Source organism: Rhipicephalus microplus, unplaced genomic scaffold, assembly GCF_043290135.1.
Source record: "Rhipicephalus microplus isolate Deutch F79 unplaced genomic scaffold, USDA_Rmic scaffold_698, whole genome shotgun sequence".
NCBI classification, from domain to species: Eukaryota; Metazoa; Arthropoda; class Arachnida; order Ixodida; family Ixodidae; genus Rhipicephalus; species Rhipicephalus microplus.
In genome coordinates, this window is record NW_027465254.1 from 15,001 (window position 1) to 30,000 (window position 15,000).

General features: G+C 61.8%; 2 non-coding genes across 2 annotated transcripts in view; both read left to right on the top strand.

Annotated features, from left to right (window-relative positions):
• The first annotated feature begins 11,373 nt into the window (after positions 1-11,373).
• LOC142795494 (small subunit ribosomal RNA) lies at positions 11,374-13,188 on the top strand. Its single transcript, XR_012893072.1, has one exon. It is a non-coding gene; the product is annotated as a small subunit ribosomal RNA (ribosomal RNA).
• A 1,719-nt stretch (positions 13,189-14,907) lies between these two features.
• Positions 14,908-15,000, top strand: part of LOC142795492 (5.8S ribosomal RNA) — a 153-nt gene continuing 60 nt past the window's right edge. The window contains exon 1 of the ribosomal RNA XR_012893070.1: positions 14,908-15,000. This exon is cut by the window's right edge and continues 60 nt beyond it. This is a non-coding gene — a ribosomal RNA (5.8S ribosomal RNA).

The following is a 15,000-nucleotide window of genomic DNA, read 5'->3' on the forward strand; positions in this document are numbered from 1 at the left end:
AACGGCGCGGAGAGGGCTCGAGACAAAGCTCGACCCTAAACCGCGCCAAGTACGGAGGGAACAGCGCGGCTAAGGGCTCGAAACAAACCCTGAACCGCGCCAAGTACGAAAGGAACGGCGCGCAGTAGGGGTTTAAAACAAAGCTGGTCCCAAAATCGCGCCAAGTACGAAAGGAACAGCGCGGTCGAGACTCGGAAGAAAAAGCTTTCAAAGTGTCGTAGCACGATGCACACTGCTGTTCGTGTGGAACAAACGTGACTACCGTGCTGTACGGTGGAGTTCTGTGCGCAAAAGCGGCGCGTGTGTTTCTAAGCACCACAGCGTTGTGTCAAAAAAGAGGTGCCTGAGAGAAACGCATGCGACTGCCGTGCTTTGCGGCATAGCACCGTGCGCAAAAACGGTGCGCATGCAAGAGGTGTCAGAGCAAGCGAACTTGTGCCACGAGCAACAGGTCACTAAAAGCCTATAGATGACGGTGTTGGAGGAAAAGAAAAATATCGAGAAAGCACTGCGGTGTGCCGTGCGTAGGGACGGGCGCGCGTGCCACATGCCGCCGAAATATGGGTGTCGGAGAAAACAGAGTGCCGCGCGTAACGAGGGGCGCGCGTGTTACAGAGAGATATGCCCAAACGCATGAAAGTGTACGCAGGTGTCCTAAGGCAGTTTTTTTTTTTTTTTTCCTCATTTTGATGTCGCCCCGGCTGACGCGGTTTTCGTTTTTCCGTGCCGCCCCGGCTGACGCAGTTTTTGCGCCGCCCCGGCTGACGCGGTTTTTGCGCCGCCCCGGCTGACGCGGTTTTCGCGCCGCCCCGGCTGACGCGGTTTTCGCGCCGCCCCGGCTGACGCGGTTCGGACTTTGCACTTTTTGGCTGTGCCTGGCTGGCGGCCCACTCACTCGATCGCCAGGTCTGTTTGCCCCGGTGGTTCCACCGCCAGGCTTAAGCGCGAACTTTTTTTGTTTGTTTTCTTTTGATTAAGCGCAAGCTTTTTTCTTTGTTTTCTTTTGATTAAGCGCGGGCTTTTTTCTTTGTTTTTTTTTTTATTTCGCCCCGGCAGACGCGGTTTTTGCGCCGCCCCGGCTGACGCGGTTTTTGCCGCCCCGGCTGACGCAGTTCGGACTTAGCACTTTTCGGCTGTGCCTGGCTGGCGGCCCACTCACTCGATCGCCATGTCTGTTTGCCACAGTTTTCCCGGTGGTGCCGCACCCGGGCTCGCCCCGGCTGACGCAGTTTTCGCGCCGCCCCGGCTGACGCGGTTTCGTGCCGCCCCGGCAGACGCGGTTTTCGCGCCGCCCCGGCTGACGCGGTTTTTGCGTCGCCCCGGCTGACACGGTTCGGACTTTGCACTTTTCGGCTGTGCCTGGCTGGCGGCCCACTCACTCGATCGCCATGTCTGTTTGCCACAGTTTTCCCGGTGGTGCCGCACCCGGGCTCGCCCCGGCTGACGCAGTTTTCGCGCCGCCCCGGCTGACGCGGTTTCGTGCCGCCCCGGCAGACGCGGTTTTCGCGCCGCCCCGGCTGACGCGGTTTCGTGCCGCCCCGGCAGACGCAGTTCGGACTTAGCACTTTTCGGCTGTGCCTGGCTGGCGGCCCACTCACTCGATCGCCATGTCTGTTTGCCACAGTTTTCCCGGTGGTGCCGCACCCGGGCTCGCCCCGGCTGACGCAGTTTTCGCGCCGCCCCGGCTGACGCGGTTTCGTGCCGCCCCGGCAGACGCGGTTTTCGCGCCGCCCCGGCTGACGCGGTTTTTGCGTCGCCCCGGCTGACACGGTTCGGACTTTGCACTTTTCGGCTGTGCCTGGCTGGCGGCCCACTCACTCGATCGCCATGTCTGTTTGCCACAGTTTTCCCGGTGGTGCCGCACCCGGGCTCGCCCCGGCTGACGCAGTTTTCGCGCCGCCCCGGCTGACGCGGTTTCGTGCCGCCCCGGCAGACGCGGTTTTCGCGCCGCCCCGGCTGACGCGGTTTCGTGCCGCCCCGGCAGACGCAGTTCGGACTTAGCACTTTTCGGCTGTGCCTGGCTGGCGGCCCACTCACTCGATCGCCATGTCTGTTTGCCACAGTTTTCCCGGTGGTGCCGCACCCGGGCTCGCCCCGGCTGACGCAGTTTTCGCGCCGCCCCGGCTGACGCGGTTTCGTGCCGCCCCGGCAGACGCGGTTTTCGCGCCGCCCCGGCTGACGCGGTTTTTGCGTCGCCCCGGCTGACACGGTTCGGACTTTGCACTTTTCGGCTGTGCCTGGCTGGCGGCCCACTCACTCAATCGCCATGTCTGTTTGCCACAGTTTTCCCGGTGGTGCCGCACCCGGGCTCGCCCCGGCTGACGCAGTTTTCGCGCCGCCCCGGCTGACGCGGTTTCGTGCCGCCCCGGCAGACGCGGTTTTCGCGCCGCCCCGGCTGACGCGGTTTCGTGCCGCCCCGGCAGACGCAGTTCGGACTTAGCACTTTTCGGCTGTGCCTGGCTGGCGGCCCACTCACTCGATCGCCATGTCTGTTTGCCACAGTTTTCCCGGTGGTGCCGCACCCGGGCTCGCCCCGGCAGACGCGTTTTTTTTTTCTTTCGCCCCGGCTGACGCAGTTTTCGCGCCGCCCCGGCTGACGCGGTTTCGTGCCGCCCCGGCAGACGCGGTTTTTTGCGCCGCCCCGGCTGACGCGGTTTTTGCCGCCCCGGCTGACGCAGTTCGGACTTAGCACTTTTCGGCTGTGCCTGGCTGGCGGCCCACTCACTCGATCGCCATGTCTGTTTGCCACAGTTTTCCCGGTGGTGCCGCACCCGGGCTCGCCCCGGCTGACGCAGTTTTCGCGCCGCCCCGGCTGACGCGGTTTCGTGCCGCCCCGGCAGACGCGGTTTTCGCGCCGCCCCGGCTGACGCGGTTTCGTGCCGCCCCGGCAGACGCAGTTCGGACTTAGCACTTTTCGGCTGTGCCTGGCTGGCGGCCCACTCACTCGATCGCCATGTCTGTTTGCCACAGTTTTCCCGGTGGTGCCGCACCCGGGCTCGCCCCGGCTGACGCAGTTTTCGCGCCGCCCCGGCTGACGCGGTTTCGTGCCGCCCCGGCAGACGCGGTTTTCGCGCCGCCCCGGCTGACGCGGTTTCGTGCCGCCCCGGCAGACGCAGTTCGGACTTAGCACTTTTCGGCTGTGCCTGGCTGGCGGCCCACTCACTCGATCGCCATGTCTGTTTGCCACAGTTTTCCCGGTGGTGCCGCACCCGGGCTCGCCCCGGCAGACGCGTTTTTTTTTTCTTTCGCCCCGGCTGACGCAGTTTTCGCGCCGCCCCGGCTGACGCGGTTTCGTGCCGCCCCGGCAGACGCGGTTTTTTTGCACCGCCCCGGCTGACGCGGTTTTTGCCGCCCCGGCTGACGCAGTTCGGACTTGGCACTTTTTGGCTGAGCCTGGCTGGTGGCCCACTCACTCGATCGCCATGTCTGTTAGCCACAGTTTTCCCGGTGGTGCCGCACCCGGGCTCGCCCCGGCTGACGCAGTTTTCGCGCCGCCCCGGCAGACGCGGTTTTCGCGCCGCCCCGGCTGACGCGGTTTTTGCCGCCCCGGCTGACGCAGTTCGGACTTGGCACTTTTTGGGCTGAGCCTGGCTGGCGGCCCACTCACTCGATCGCCATGTCTGTTTGCCACAGTCTTCCCGGTGGTGCCGCACCCGGGCTCGCCCCGGCAGACGCGTTTTTTTTTTCTTTCGCCCCGGCAGACGTGGTTCCCCCCCCCCCCCCCTTTTCGCTCGCCCCGGCTGACGAGGTTTTCGCGCCGCCCCGGCTGACGCAGTTTTCGCGCCGCCCCGGCTGACGCGGTTTCGTGCCGCCCCGGCTGACGCGGTTTTCGCGCCGCCCCGGCTGACGCGGTTTTTGCGTCGCCCCGGCTGACACGGTTCGGACTTTGCACTTTTCGGCTGTGCCTGGCTGGCGGCCCACTCACTCGATCGCCATGTCTGTTTGCCACAGTTTTCCCGGTGGTGCCGCACCCGGGCTCGCCCCGGCTGACGCAGTTTTCGCGCCGCCCCGGCTGACGCGGTTTCGTGCCGCCCCGGCAGACGCGGTTTTCGCGCCGCCCCGGCTGACGCGGTTTCGTGCCGCCCCGGCAGACGCAGTTCGGACTTAGCACTTTTCGGCTGTGCCTGGCTGGCGGCCCACTCACTCGATCGCCATGTCTGTTTGCCACAGTTTTCCCGGTGGTGCCGCACCCGGGCTCGCCCCGGCTGACGCAGTTTTCGCGCCGCCCCGGCTGACGCGGTTTCGTGCCGCCCCGGCAGACGCGGTTTTCGCGCCGCCCCGGCTGACGCGGTTTCGTGCCGCCCCGGCAGACGCAGTTCGGACTTAGCACTTTTCGGCTGTGCCTGGCTGGCGGCCCACTCACTCGATCGCCATGTCTGTTTGCCACAGTTTTCCCGGTGGTGCCGCACCCGGGCTCGCCCCGGCAGACGCGTTTTTTTTTTTTCTTTCGCCCCGGCTGACGCAGTTTTCGCGCCGCCCCGGCTGACGCGGTTTCGTGCCGCCCCGGCAGACGCGGTTTTTTGCGCCGCCCCGGCTGACGCGGTTTTTGCCGCCCCGGCTGACGCAGTTCGGACTTAGCACTTTTCGGCTGTGCCTGGCTGGCGGCCCACTCACTCGATCGCCATGTCTGTTTGCCACAGTTTTCCCGGTGGTGCCGCACCCGGGCTCGCCCCGGCTGACGCAGTTTTCGCGCCGCCCCGGCTGACGCGGTTTCGTGCCGCCCCGGCAGACGCGGTTTTCGCGCCGCCCCGGCTGACGCGGTTTCGTGCCGCCCCGGCAGACGCAGTTCGGACTTAGCACTTTTCGGCTGTGCCTGGCTGGCGGCCCACTCACTCGATCGCCATGTCTGTTTGCCACAGTTTTCCCGGTGGTGCCGCACCCGGGCTCGCCCCGGCTGACGCAGTTTTCGCGCCGCCCCGGCTGACGCGGTTTCGTGCCGCCCCGGCAGACGCGGTTTTTTTGCGCCGCCCCGGCTGACGCGGTTTTTGCCGCCCCGGCTGACGCAGTTCGGACTTGGCACTTTTTGGCTGAGCCTGGCTGGTGGCCCACTCACTCGATCGCCATGTCTGTTAGCCACAGTTTTCCCGGTGGTGCCGCACCCGGGCTCGCCCCGGCTGACGCAGTTTTCGCGCCGCCCCGGCAGACGCGGTTTTCGCGCCGCCCCGGCTGACGCGGTTTTTGCCGCCCCGGCTGACGCAGTTCGGACTTGGCACTTTTTGGGCTGAGCCTGGCTGGCGGCCCACTCACTCGATCGCCATGTCTGTTTGCCACAGTCTTCCCGGTGGTGCCGCACCCGGGCTCGCCCCGGCAGACGCGTTTTTTTTTTCTTTCGCCCCGGCAGACGTGGTTCCCCCCCCCCCCCTTTTCGCTCGCCCCGGCTGACGAGGTTTTCGCGCCGCCCCGGCTGACGCAGTTTTCGCGCCGCCCCGGCTGACGCGGTTTCGTGCCGCCCCGGCTGACGCGGTTTTCGCGCCGCCCCGGCTGACGCGGTTTTTGCGTCGCCCCGGCTGACACGGTTCGGACTTTGCACTTTTCGGCTGTGCCTGGCTGGCGGCCCACTCACTCGATCGCCATGTCTGTTTGCCACAGTTTTCCCGGTGGTGCCGCACCCGGGCTTGCCCCGGCAGACGCGTTTTTTTTTTTTCTTTTCGCCCCGGCTGACGCAGTTTTCGCCCCGCCCCGGCTGACGCGGTTTCGTGCCGCCCCGGCAGACGCGGTTTTTTGCGCCGCCCCGGCTGACGCGGTTTTTGCCGCCCCGGCTGACGCAGTTCGGACTTTGCACTTTTTGGCTGAGCCTGGCTGGCGGCCCACTCACTCGATCGCCATGTCTGTTTGCCACAGTTTTCCCGGTGGTGCCGCACCCGGGCTCGCCCCGGCAGACGCGTTTTTTTTTTTCCTTCGCCCCGGCAGACGTGGTTCCCCCCCCCCCCCCTCCGTCTTTCTTTTTGTTTTTTTTTTCGCCGCGGCTGAAGTGGATTTTTCGGTGCCTCGACGCCCCGGTAGTCGCGGTTTTTCCGTTTCCGCACGGCCCCGGCTGACGCTGCTCGGTCACAGTCGCCTTTTGTGAGGATTGCAGACTTCTTGAGCGCGGGTGTTTTTTTTTTGTTGTTGTTGTTGTTTTATTACGCATTCGCTCCAGCAGACGCTGTTTAGACTTTTTGTTTCCTCTTTTATCCTGCGACGAGGTGACGAGGTTTATTCGGTGCCCCGCCGCCCCGGCTGAAGTGATTTTTCCTGTCCCGTGCCGCCCCGGCTGACGCGGTTGGGACTTCGCGTTTGTTCGGCCGCCACGGGTTTTGGCGCACTCGCTCGGTTGCTTGTTGTTGCCACTTGTTGCGAACCCAGGTTTCTTGAGCGAGCGCGGGCGTTTTTTCTTCCTTTCTTTCTTTGTTCTATGTGTTAGCGAATCGGCCTTTAATATCACACGAGGACTCACAACCAACAATTTTCAGTTTGAAGTGTAAAAAATCTGCAGGTGTTGACGTAACTGACTTGCCCCGTACCCTTGAGTACATCCATGAAGTTCTCGTAGTACTACTAAATCGCATTATTCCAAGTGGAGAAATTCCCATAAACTTGCAAACCTCTACACGAAAATCGGTGCGCGTGATAAAGTTGAAAATTATCGTCCGATATCAAATGTGCCTTCTATAACACAAATTCTAGGAAAAAAAAAAAAAAACACTTGTTCGCCGTTCTCTGCGCCGTGACTGGCAGCACTCCGGCGAAGCGAAACGGGGTCGATTCGAGCACGATATCGGCGTCTTTCGACGTGCTCGCCGGCGACCGTCGCACGAGTACGTCGCACGAGCGCGTCTGCCGGGGCGCCGTTTGCGAAGCCGACGCAAAAGTGGGAACCGCCGCTCGGATGATCGCCGCTTTCGGCAGAGTGAGTGTTGGCACTCCGGGGAAGCGAAACAGCGTGAATGCGCCCACGAAATCGGCGTATTTTGAAGTGCCCGCCGGCGACCGTCGCACGAGTACGGTAAACCGCGTCAGCCGGGGCGTAGTTCGGGACGCCGACGAAAAAGTGGGAAGCGCAACTCGGATCTTCGCCGTTTTTGCAGGAGTGAGTGGCGGCCCTCCTGCGAGACCAAGAAGCATCGATTCGTGCACGAATTCGGCGCCTTTCGACGTGATCGCCGGCGACCGTCGCTCGAGTAGGGCAAACCGCGTCTGCCGGGGCGGGCTTCGGGACGCCGATGCGAAAGTGGGAAACGCTGCTCGGATGTTCGCCGTTTTTGGCCGAGTGAGTGCTGGCACTCGGGCGAAGCCAAACGGGGCCGATTACGGCACGATATCGGCGTCTTTCGACGTGCCCGGCGGCGACCGTCGCACGAGTACGGTAAACCGCGTCAGCCCGGGCGGAGTTCGGGACGCCGATGCGAAAGTGGAGAACGCCGCTCGGATCTTCGCCGTTTTTGGAGGAGTGAGTGGCGGCACTCCGGAGAAGCCAAGGAGCGCCAATTAGCGCACGATATCGGCGTCTTTCGACGCGCTCGCCGGCGACCGTCGAACGAGTAGGGCAAACCGCGTCTGCCGGGGCGGGGTTTACGACGCCGACGCAAAAGTGGGAACCGCCGCTCGGATGTTGGCCGTTTTTGGCAGAGTGAGTGCTGGCACACCGGCGACGCGAAAGAGCGCGAAAGCGCCCACGAAAGTGGCGTATTTGGACGTGCTTGACGGCGACCGCTGCAGGAGTACGAAAAACCACGTCAGCCGGGGCGAGCGACCCACGGCGGTCTGGGTGCTTATCGCTGCTATTATAGGGGCACCCCGGCAGACGCAGAAAAAAAAATTTTTTTTCGACCTTCTTTTTTGCTGGTCGAGCTCGGGTAACCCAGGTCGCAATGGGAGCCGCGCACGAAAGCGGCGTCGCGAGACGCGTTCGCGGTCGCTAGTCGCACGAGCTCGGCAACCGCGTCAGCCGGCGCGGAGTTCGGGATGCCGACGGCTAAGTGGGTACCGCTGCTCGGATGTTCGCCGTTTTTGGCCGAGTGAGTGCTGGCACTCCGGCGAAGCGAAACGGGGCCGATTCGGGCACGATATCGGCGTATTTCGACGTGCTCGCCGGCGACCGTCGCACGAGTACGGCAAAGCGCGTCTGCCGGGGCGAGGTTTGCGATGCCGACGAAAAAGTGGGAAGCGCCGCTCGGATCTTCGCCGTTTTTGCAGGAGTGAGTGGCGGCCCTCCTGCGAGACCAAGAAGCATCGACTCGCGCACGATATCGGTGTCTTTCGACGTGCCCGCCGGCCACCGCCGCACGAGTACGGCAAACCGCGTATGCCGGGGCGGGGTTGGCGACGCCGACGCAAAAGTGGGAACCGCCACTAGGATGTTCGCCGTTTTTGGCAGAGTGAGTGCTGGCACACCGGCGACGCGAAAGAGCGCGAAAGCGCCCACGAAAGTGGCGTATTTGGACGTGCTTGACGGCGACCGCTGCAGGAGTACGAAAAACCACGTCAGCCGGGGCGAGCGACCCACGGCGGTCTGGGTGCTTATCGCTGCTATTATAGGGGCACCCCGGCAGACGCAGAAAAAAAAAATTTTTTTTCGACCTTCTTTTTTGCTGGTCGAGCTCGGGTAACCCAGGTCGCAATGGGAGCCGCGCACGAAAGCGGCGTCGCGAGACGCGTTCGCGGTCGCTAGTCGCACGAGCTCGGCAACCGCGTCAGCCGGCGCGGAGTTCGGGATGCCGACGGCTAAGTGGGTACCGCTGCTCGGATGTTCGCCGTTTTTGGCCGAGTGAGTGCTGGCACTCCGGCGAAGCGAAACGGGGCCGATTCGGGCACGATATCGGCGTATTTCGACGTGCTCGCCGGCGACCGTCGCACGAGTACGGCAAAGCGCGTCTGCCGGGGCGAGGTTTGCGATGCCGACGAAAAAGTGGGAAGCGCCGCTCGGATCTTCGCCGTTTTTGCAGGAGTGAGTGGCGGCCCTCCTGCGAGACCAAGAAGCATCGACTCGCGCACGATATCGGTGTCTTTCGACGTGCCCGCCGGCCACCGCCGCACGAGTACGGCAAACCGCGTATGCCGGGGCGGGGTTGGCGACGCCGACGCAAAAGTGGGAACCGCCACTAGGATGTTCGCCGTTTTTGGCAGAGTGAGTGCTGGCACTCCGGCGAAGCGAAAGAGCGCGAATGCGCCCACGAAAGTGGCGTGTTTGGACGTGCTTGACGACGACCACCGCAGGAAAACGAAAAACCACGTCAGCCGGGGCGAGCGACCCATGGCGGTCTGGGTGCTTATCGCTGCTATTATAGGGGCACCCCGGCAGACGCAAAAAAAAAAAAAATTTTTTTTCGACATTCTTTCTTGCTCGTCGACCTCGGGTGACCCAGGTCGCAGTGGGAGCCGCGCACGAAAGCGGCGTCGCGAGACGGCTTCGCGGTCGCTAGTCGCACGAGCTCGGCAACCGCGTCTGCCGGGGCGGAGTTCGGGACGCCGACGGCTAAGTGGGAACCGCCGCTCGGATGTTCGCCGTTTGTGGCCGAGTGAGTGCTGGCACTCCGGCGAAGCCAAACGGGGCCGATTCCGGCACGATATCGGCGTCTTTCTACGTGCTCGCCGGCGACCGTCGCACGAGTACGGCAAAGTGCGTCTGCCGGGGCGGGGTTTGCGACGCGTACGCAATAGTGAGAACCGTCGCTCGGATGTTCGTCGTCTTTCGCCGAGCCAGTGCTGGCACTCCGGCGAAGCCGAACGGAGCCGATTCGGGCACGATATCGGCGTCTTTCCACGTGCTCGCCGGCGACCGTCGCACGAGTACGGTAAACCGCGTCAGCCGGGGCGGAGTTCGGGACGCCGATGCGAAAGTGGGAAGCGCCGCTCGGATCTTCGCCGTTTTTGGAGGAGTCAGTGGCGGCACTCCGGTGAAGCCAAGGTGCGCCAATTCGCGCACGATATCGGCGTCTTTCGACGTGCCCGCCGGCCACCGTCGCACGAGTACGGCAAACCTCGTCTGCCGGGGCGGGGTTTGCGACGCCGACGCAAAAGTGGGAACCGCCGCTCGGATGTTCGCCGTTTTTGGCAGAGTGAGTGCTGGCACTCCGGCGAAGCGAAAGAGCGTGAATGCGCCCACGAAAGTAGCGTATTTGGACGTGCTTGACGGCGACCGCCGCAGGAGTACGAAAAACCACGTCAGCCGGGGCGAGCGACCCACGGCGGTCTGGGTGCTTATCGCTGCTATTATAGGGGCACCCCGGCAGACGCAGAAAGAAAAAAAAAAAAAAAAATGGGGACATGGCGTGCGTCACCGTGCGGCTTCGCAGCGTTGCCGAAGTCGCCGAGCCCTTCGACTGAGCCGAACGGCGGACAGGGAACGTTGGTCGGCCGTTCTAACCTGTCGGTGCCACGCCGAGACGTCGTTAAGGAAAACCGCGTCGTGGGCCTCTACGACGCCGTCGAGTCGTTGTACGTTTGGTGTCCAGCGTGTCGGCGGCGAGTAGCGGACACGTCGTTCACGACTTCGGTCTTTCGCAGTCGACGCGAACTTGCGGAGAGTCGTGGTGCCTCACGTTTTCGGCAGAAACCGCGGCGGAATTTTCCCGTGCGTGCGCGCACGACCTCGGTGCTGTGCCGTCAGCGTAGTGTTGCACAAACTCGTGGCCTACCCAAGGTGCGGTACGTTTGCGGCCGTATCCTCGGTGGGAATTTCGTGAGTAGGGTCGCAAATTCTACGACCTCGGCGGGTTTGAGAGCGACGTAGACTTGTGGCACGCTCAACGTGCCACACGTTTCGGGGCACACCCGCGGTGAAATTTTCTCGAGTACGCTCGTATTAGTGCCCAAGGAGGTCTGGGTACTTATCGCTGCTATTATGTGGGGGTTCTCGTGAGCGGCGTACGCGAAAGCGACCGGGTGTCTGATATGCGGCGGGCTTCGGCCTCGTCAAGCGTGTCCTCGGGTCTGCTCCAGGGGAATCCACGGCAGTCGTCTGCAGCCTCATCCGCTTGATGCGTTAGGGGCTGGTTGTCGGACGGTGCCGTTTTACCACGATATCGAGGTGTGTTCCGTGTCGTCCTCGGGCGATTCAGATGCGAAAGCGCCGAAGACGCGGGCGTGACCCGTCGTCTGGCGGCTTTGCAGTCTCGGCTCCGTTGCTAGTTCCGGCCGGTCCACCGACAGTGCAGCGGGCTTGGGCAACCCGCACGGCGCGACCGAGTCGATGCAACGAAAAAGAGCGAGCATGAACGTGCTTCTTGCCGCACGGCTCCCACTCGTCTTTCGGGAAGGTTGTGCCGTAGCGAGCTCGAACGCCGTCATCTCGGAGTGCAAAATAAGCGTGTTGGGGCGCCTGAAGGTGGCCTCCGCCGCACACAGACTGCGTCCGGCCCGCCGAAGGCGAGGACGGACGCGCAGTCGAACGATTACCTGGTTGATCCTGCCAGTAATCATATGCTTGTCTCAAAGATTAAGCCATGCATGTCTAAGTACATGCCGAAATAAGGCGAAACCGCGAATGGCTCATTAAATCAGTTATGGTTCCTTAGATCGTTTCTTCCTACTTGGATAACTGTGGCAATTCTAGAGCTAATACATGCAGTGAGCCTGGAGCCCTTTGGGTAACGGGTGCTTTTATTAGACCAAGATCGATCGGGTTTCGGCCCGTATTGTGTGGTGACTCTGGATAACTTTGTGCTGATCGCATGGCCACGAGCCGGCGACGTTTCTTTCAAGTGTCTGCCTTATCAACTTTCGATGGTAGGTTACTTGCTTACCATGGTTGTTACGGGTAACGGAGAATCAGGGTTCGATTCCGGAGAGGGAGCCTGAGAAACGGCTACCACATCCAAGGAAGGCAGCAGGCGCGCAAATTACCCACTCCCGGCACGGGGAGGTAGTGACGAAAAATAACAATACGGGACTCTTTTGAGGCCCCGTAATTGAAATGAGTACACTCTAAATCCTTTAACGAGGATCAATTGGAGGGCAAGTCTGGTGCCAGCAGCCGCGGTAATTCCAGCTCCAATAGCGTATACTAAAGCTGCTGCGGTTAAAAAGCTCGTAGTTGGATCTCAGTTCCAGACGAGTAGTGCATCTACCCGATGCGACGGCTCGGACTGAACATCATGCCGGTTCTTTCTTGGTGCACTTCATTGTGTGCCTCGAGATGGCCGGTGCTTTTACTTTGAAAAAATTAGAGTGCTCAACGCAGGCGAGTCGCCTGAATAAACTTGCATGGAATAATAGAACAAGACCTCGTTTCTGTTCTGTTGGTTTTTGGAATACGAGGTAATGATTAAGAGGGACGGACGGGGGCATTCGTATTGCGGCGCTAGAGGTGAAATTCTTGGACCGTCGCAAGACGAACTACTGCGAAAGCATTTGCCAAGAATGTTTTCATTGATCAAGAACGAAAGTCAGAGGTTCGAAGGCGATCAGATACCGCCCTAGTTCTGACCATAAACGATGCCAACCAGCGATCCGCCTGAGTTACTCAAATGACTCGGCGGGCAGCTTCCGGGAAACCAAAGTATTTGGGTTCCGGGGGAAGTATGGTTGCAAAGCTGAAACTTAAAGGAATTGACGGAAGGGCACCACCAGGAGTGGAGCCTGCGGCTTAATTTGACTCAACACGGGAAAACTTACCCGGCCCGGACACTGGGAGGATTGACAGATTGAGAGCTCTTTCTTGATTCGGTGGATGGTGGTGCATGGCCGTTCTTAGTTGGTGGAGCGATTTGTCTGGTTAATTCCGATAACGAACGAGACTCTAGCCTATTAAATAGGTGCGGGGTTCCCAGCACCTTACAACCTTCTTAGAGGGACAAGCGGCTCCTAGCCGCACGAAACAGAGCAATAACAGGTCTGTGATGCCCTTAGATGTCCGGGGCCGCACGCGCGCTACACTGAAGGAAGCAGCGTGTCTTTATCCCTGTCTGAAAAGACTGGGTAACCCGTGGAACTTCTTTCGTGATTGGGATAGGGGCTTGCAATTGTTCCCCTTGAACGAGGAATTCCCAGTAAGCGCGAGTCATAAGCTCGCGTTGATTACGTCCCTGCCCTTTGTACACACCGCCCGTCGCTACTACCGATTGAATGATTTAGTGAGGTCTTCGGACCGATGTCCGGCGCGGCCTTTCGGTTGCGCCGGTCTGTTGGAAAGATGACCAAACTTGATCATTTAGAGGAAGTAAAAGTCGTAACAAGGTTTCCGTAGGTGAACCTGCGGAAGGATCATTAACGGATTGTGAAGGGTGAGCGCCTCAGCTGCGTCTGCGCCCGACACTTTCTGCCGCTGACCCCGTTTGGACGCGGGGTCGGCTTTTCCCCACGGGGCTGCCTGAATGTGGAGCGGCACCCCGTGACAAATTGTTGCGCCCAGCGGACGCCAACACCGCGACCTTGGACGGTCGGCCAGGTGGCGGACGCGGGTACAAACGGCGCAACGCACTCATAGGTCGGCTTTCGACCCGCCACTGCACCGTGGCTCGAAGCGCTCGAAATGCGCGACCCGACCGCTGCGGGACCGCCTAGTACTGTAAACAGGAGCGGCGGAGCGCGAACGGCGAGTCGTGGTTACGTCGGTAGAAGGCGAGGCTGCGCGTTCCCGAAACGCCAGCCGAGTGCCCTCCCGACCGTTCGAGCGTGCAAGAACGAGACCCGACAATCGCGCGGCGACTGCCAAGTACGAGAGGAACGGCACAAGCGTCGGCGGTCGGTCAAGGAACTGGCGATGTGACGGGTCCGCTGTGCACCAGTGCATACCGTCCCGCCGTCCGCGGCAAGCGCCTCCGCGTCCTCGGGTGACGGAGGCTGCCGGTCGGTTCTTGCAGGCGAGGGATCTCGCTGGCACCGGTTCGCGTTGACGCGCGGCCGGTCATGGCACGGCGATGCGACGGCCGAGGTGCGCAGTACTCGATGGAGGAACCGCACGCTCCGATGACCGTCCCGCCCTCCGCGGCGTATGCGTACCGACCGTAATGGTTGCAGCAGCGCCGGCCGGCTTTTGAATTCGCCACACGAAACACGGTGCGAGATCGCGGTTAGGGGAGCGTCGACGTTGCCAGGCGTTTTGCTTGCTGCCGAGGGAAAGGCGGCACGGCCACGTCGCGCTCGTCGCGATTAGCGGGTCTGCGCGCTTTGGGAAGGTGCCGCAACGACTTGCCGAAAGAGGAAGCACGGAAGAACGAGGGACTTGGACGTCCCGACAATTGAACGCACTTGCGGCCAGGCCCTTGCTGGCTTCGTTCTTCCGCCTCGAGTAGGCTCGTACGCGGCTCCGGCGCCGAAAGTGGTCCTTGGCACCGACTTCGGTGGACGTGGGAAGTGCCGCGCAAGTACGGCGCGCCTGGCTCCACCTGTTGGCTAAAGTAGGCAGCCGGATCGGCATTTTGGTGTGCGGTGGCAAACCGTGGATGCGAAAAAAGCTTGTGCGATTTCGTGGAACAAAAAGCGGGGGTCCCCCTTTTTATGCGGAGGAGACCGACCCGCCTGCCGTGGTGAACCGCGACGCCACGGTAAAAACGGGAGAGGCTTGTCGATGGGACCGTGCATCCCGCGCTCCACGGAGGCCGGGAGGCGGCCGCCCGAGGAAATGTGTAGCCGTCGAGGCCCGCATCTGCGTGCACTCTTATCCAAATGGGTGTACCGCAGGCATTTTCTGGTTAGGCGGGCCAATGAGAGCGAGCACACAACGATACCTACGGGTCCGGCTTGGAGAACCGGCTTCGACGCCTCCCGAGTATTTATAGAGGGGTGGACCACGAAAGCACTCGCAAGTAGCGAAAGCGAAACGCCGTCCGAAACACACCGTTTGCTCGATTTGCGGCAGCCGAAAAAGGCGCGGCAGAGTTTTGGAGTCCAAGCGTGCGCTGAAAAGCGCCCTTCTTGGCCACTGTTTGGCCGAGTGCCAGAAACGTTTGGTTTTGACTGTACGGAATTGAACAAACACTTTTTCACGACTCTAAGCGGTGGATCACTCGGTTCTCGGGTCGATGAAGAACGCAGCCAGCTGCGAGACTTGGTGTGAATTGCAGGACACACTGAGCACTG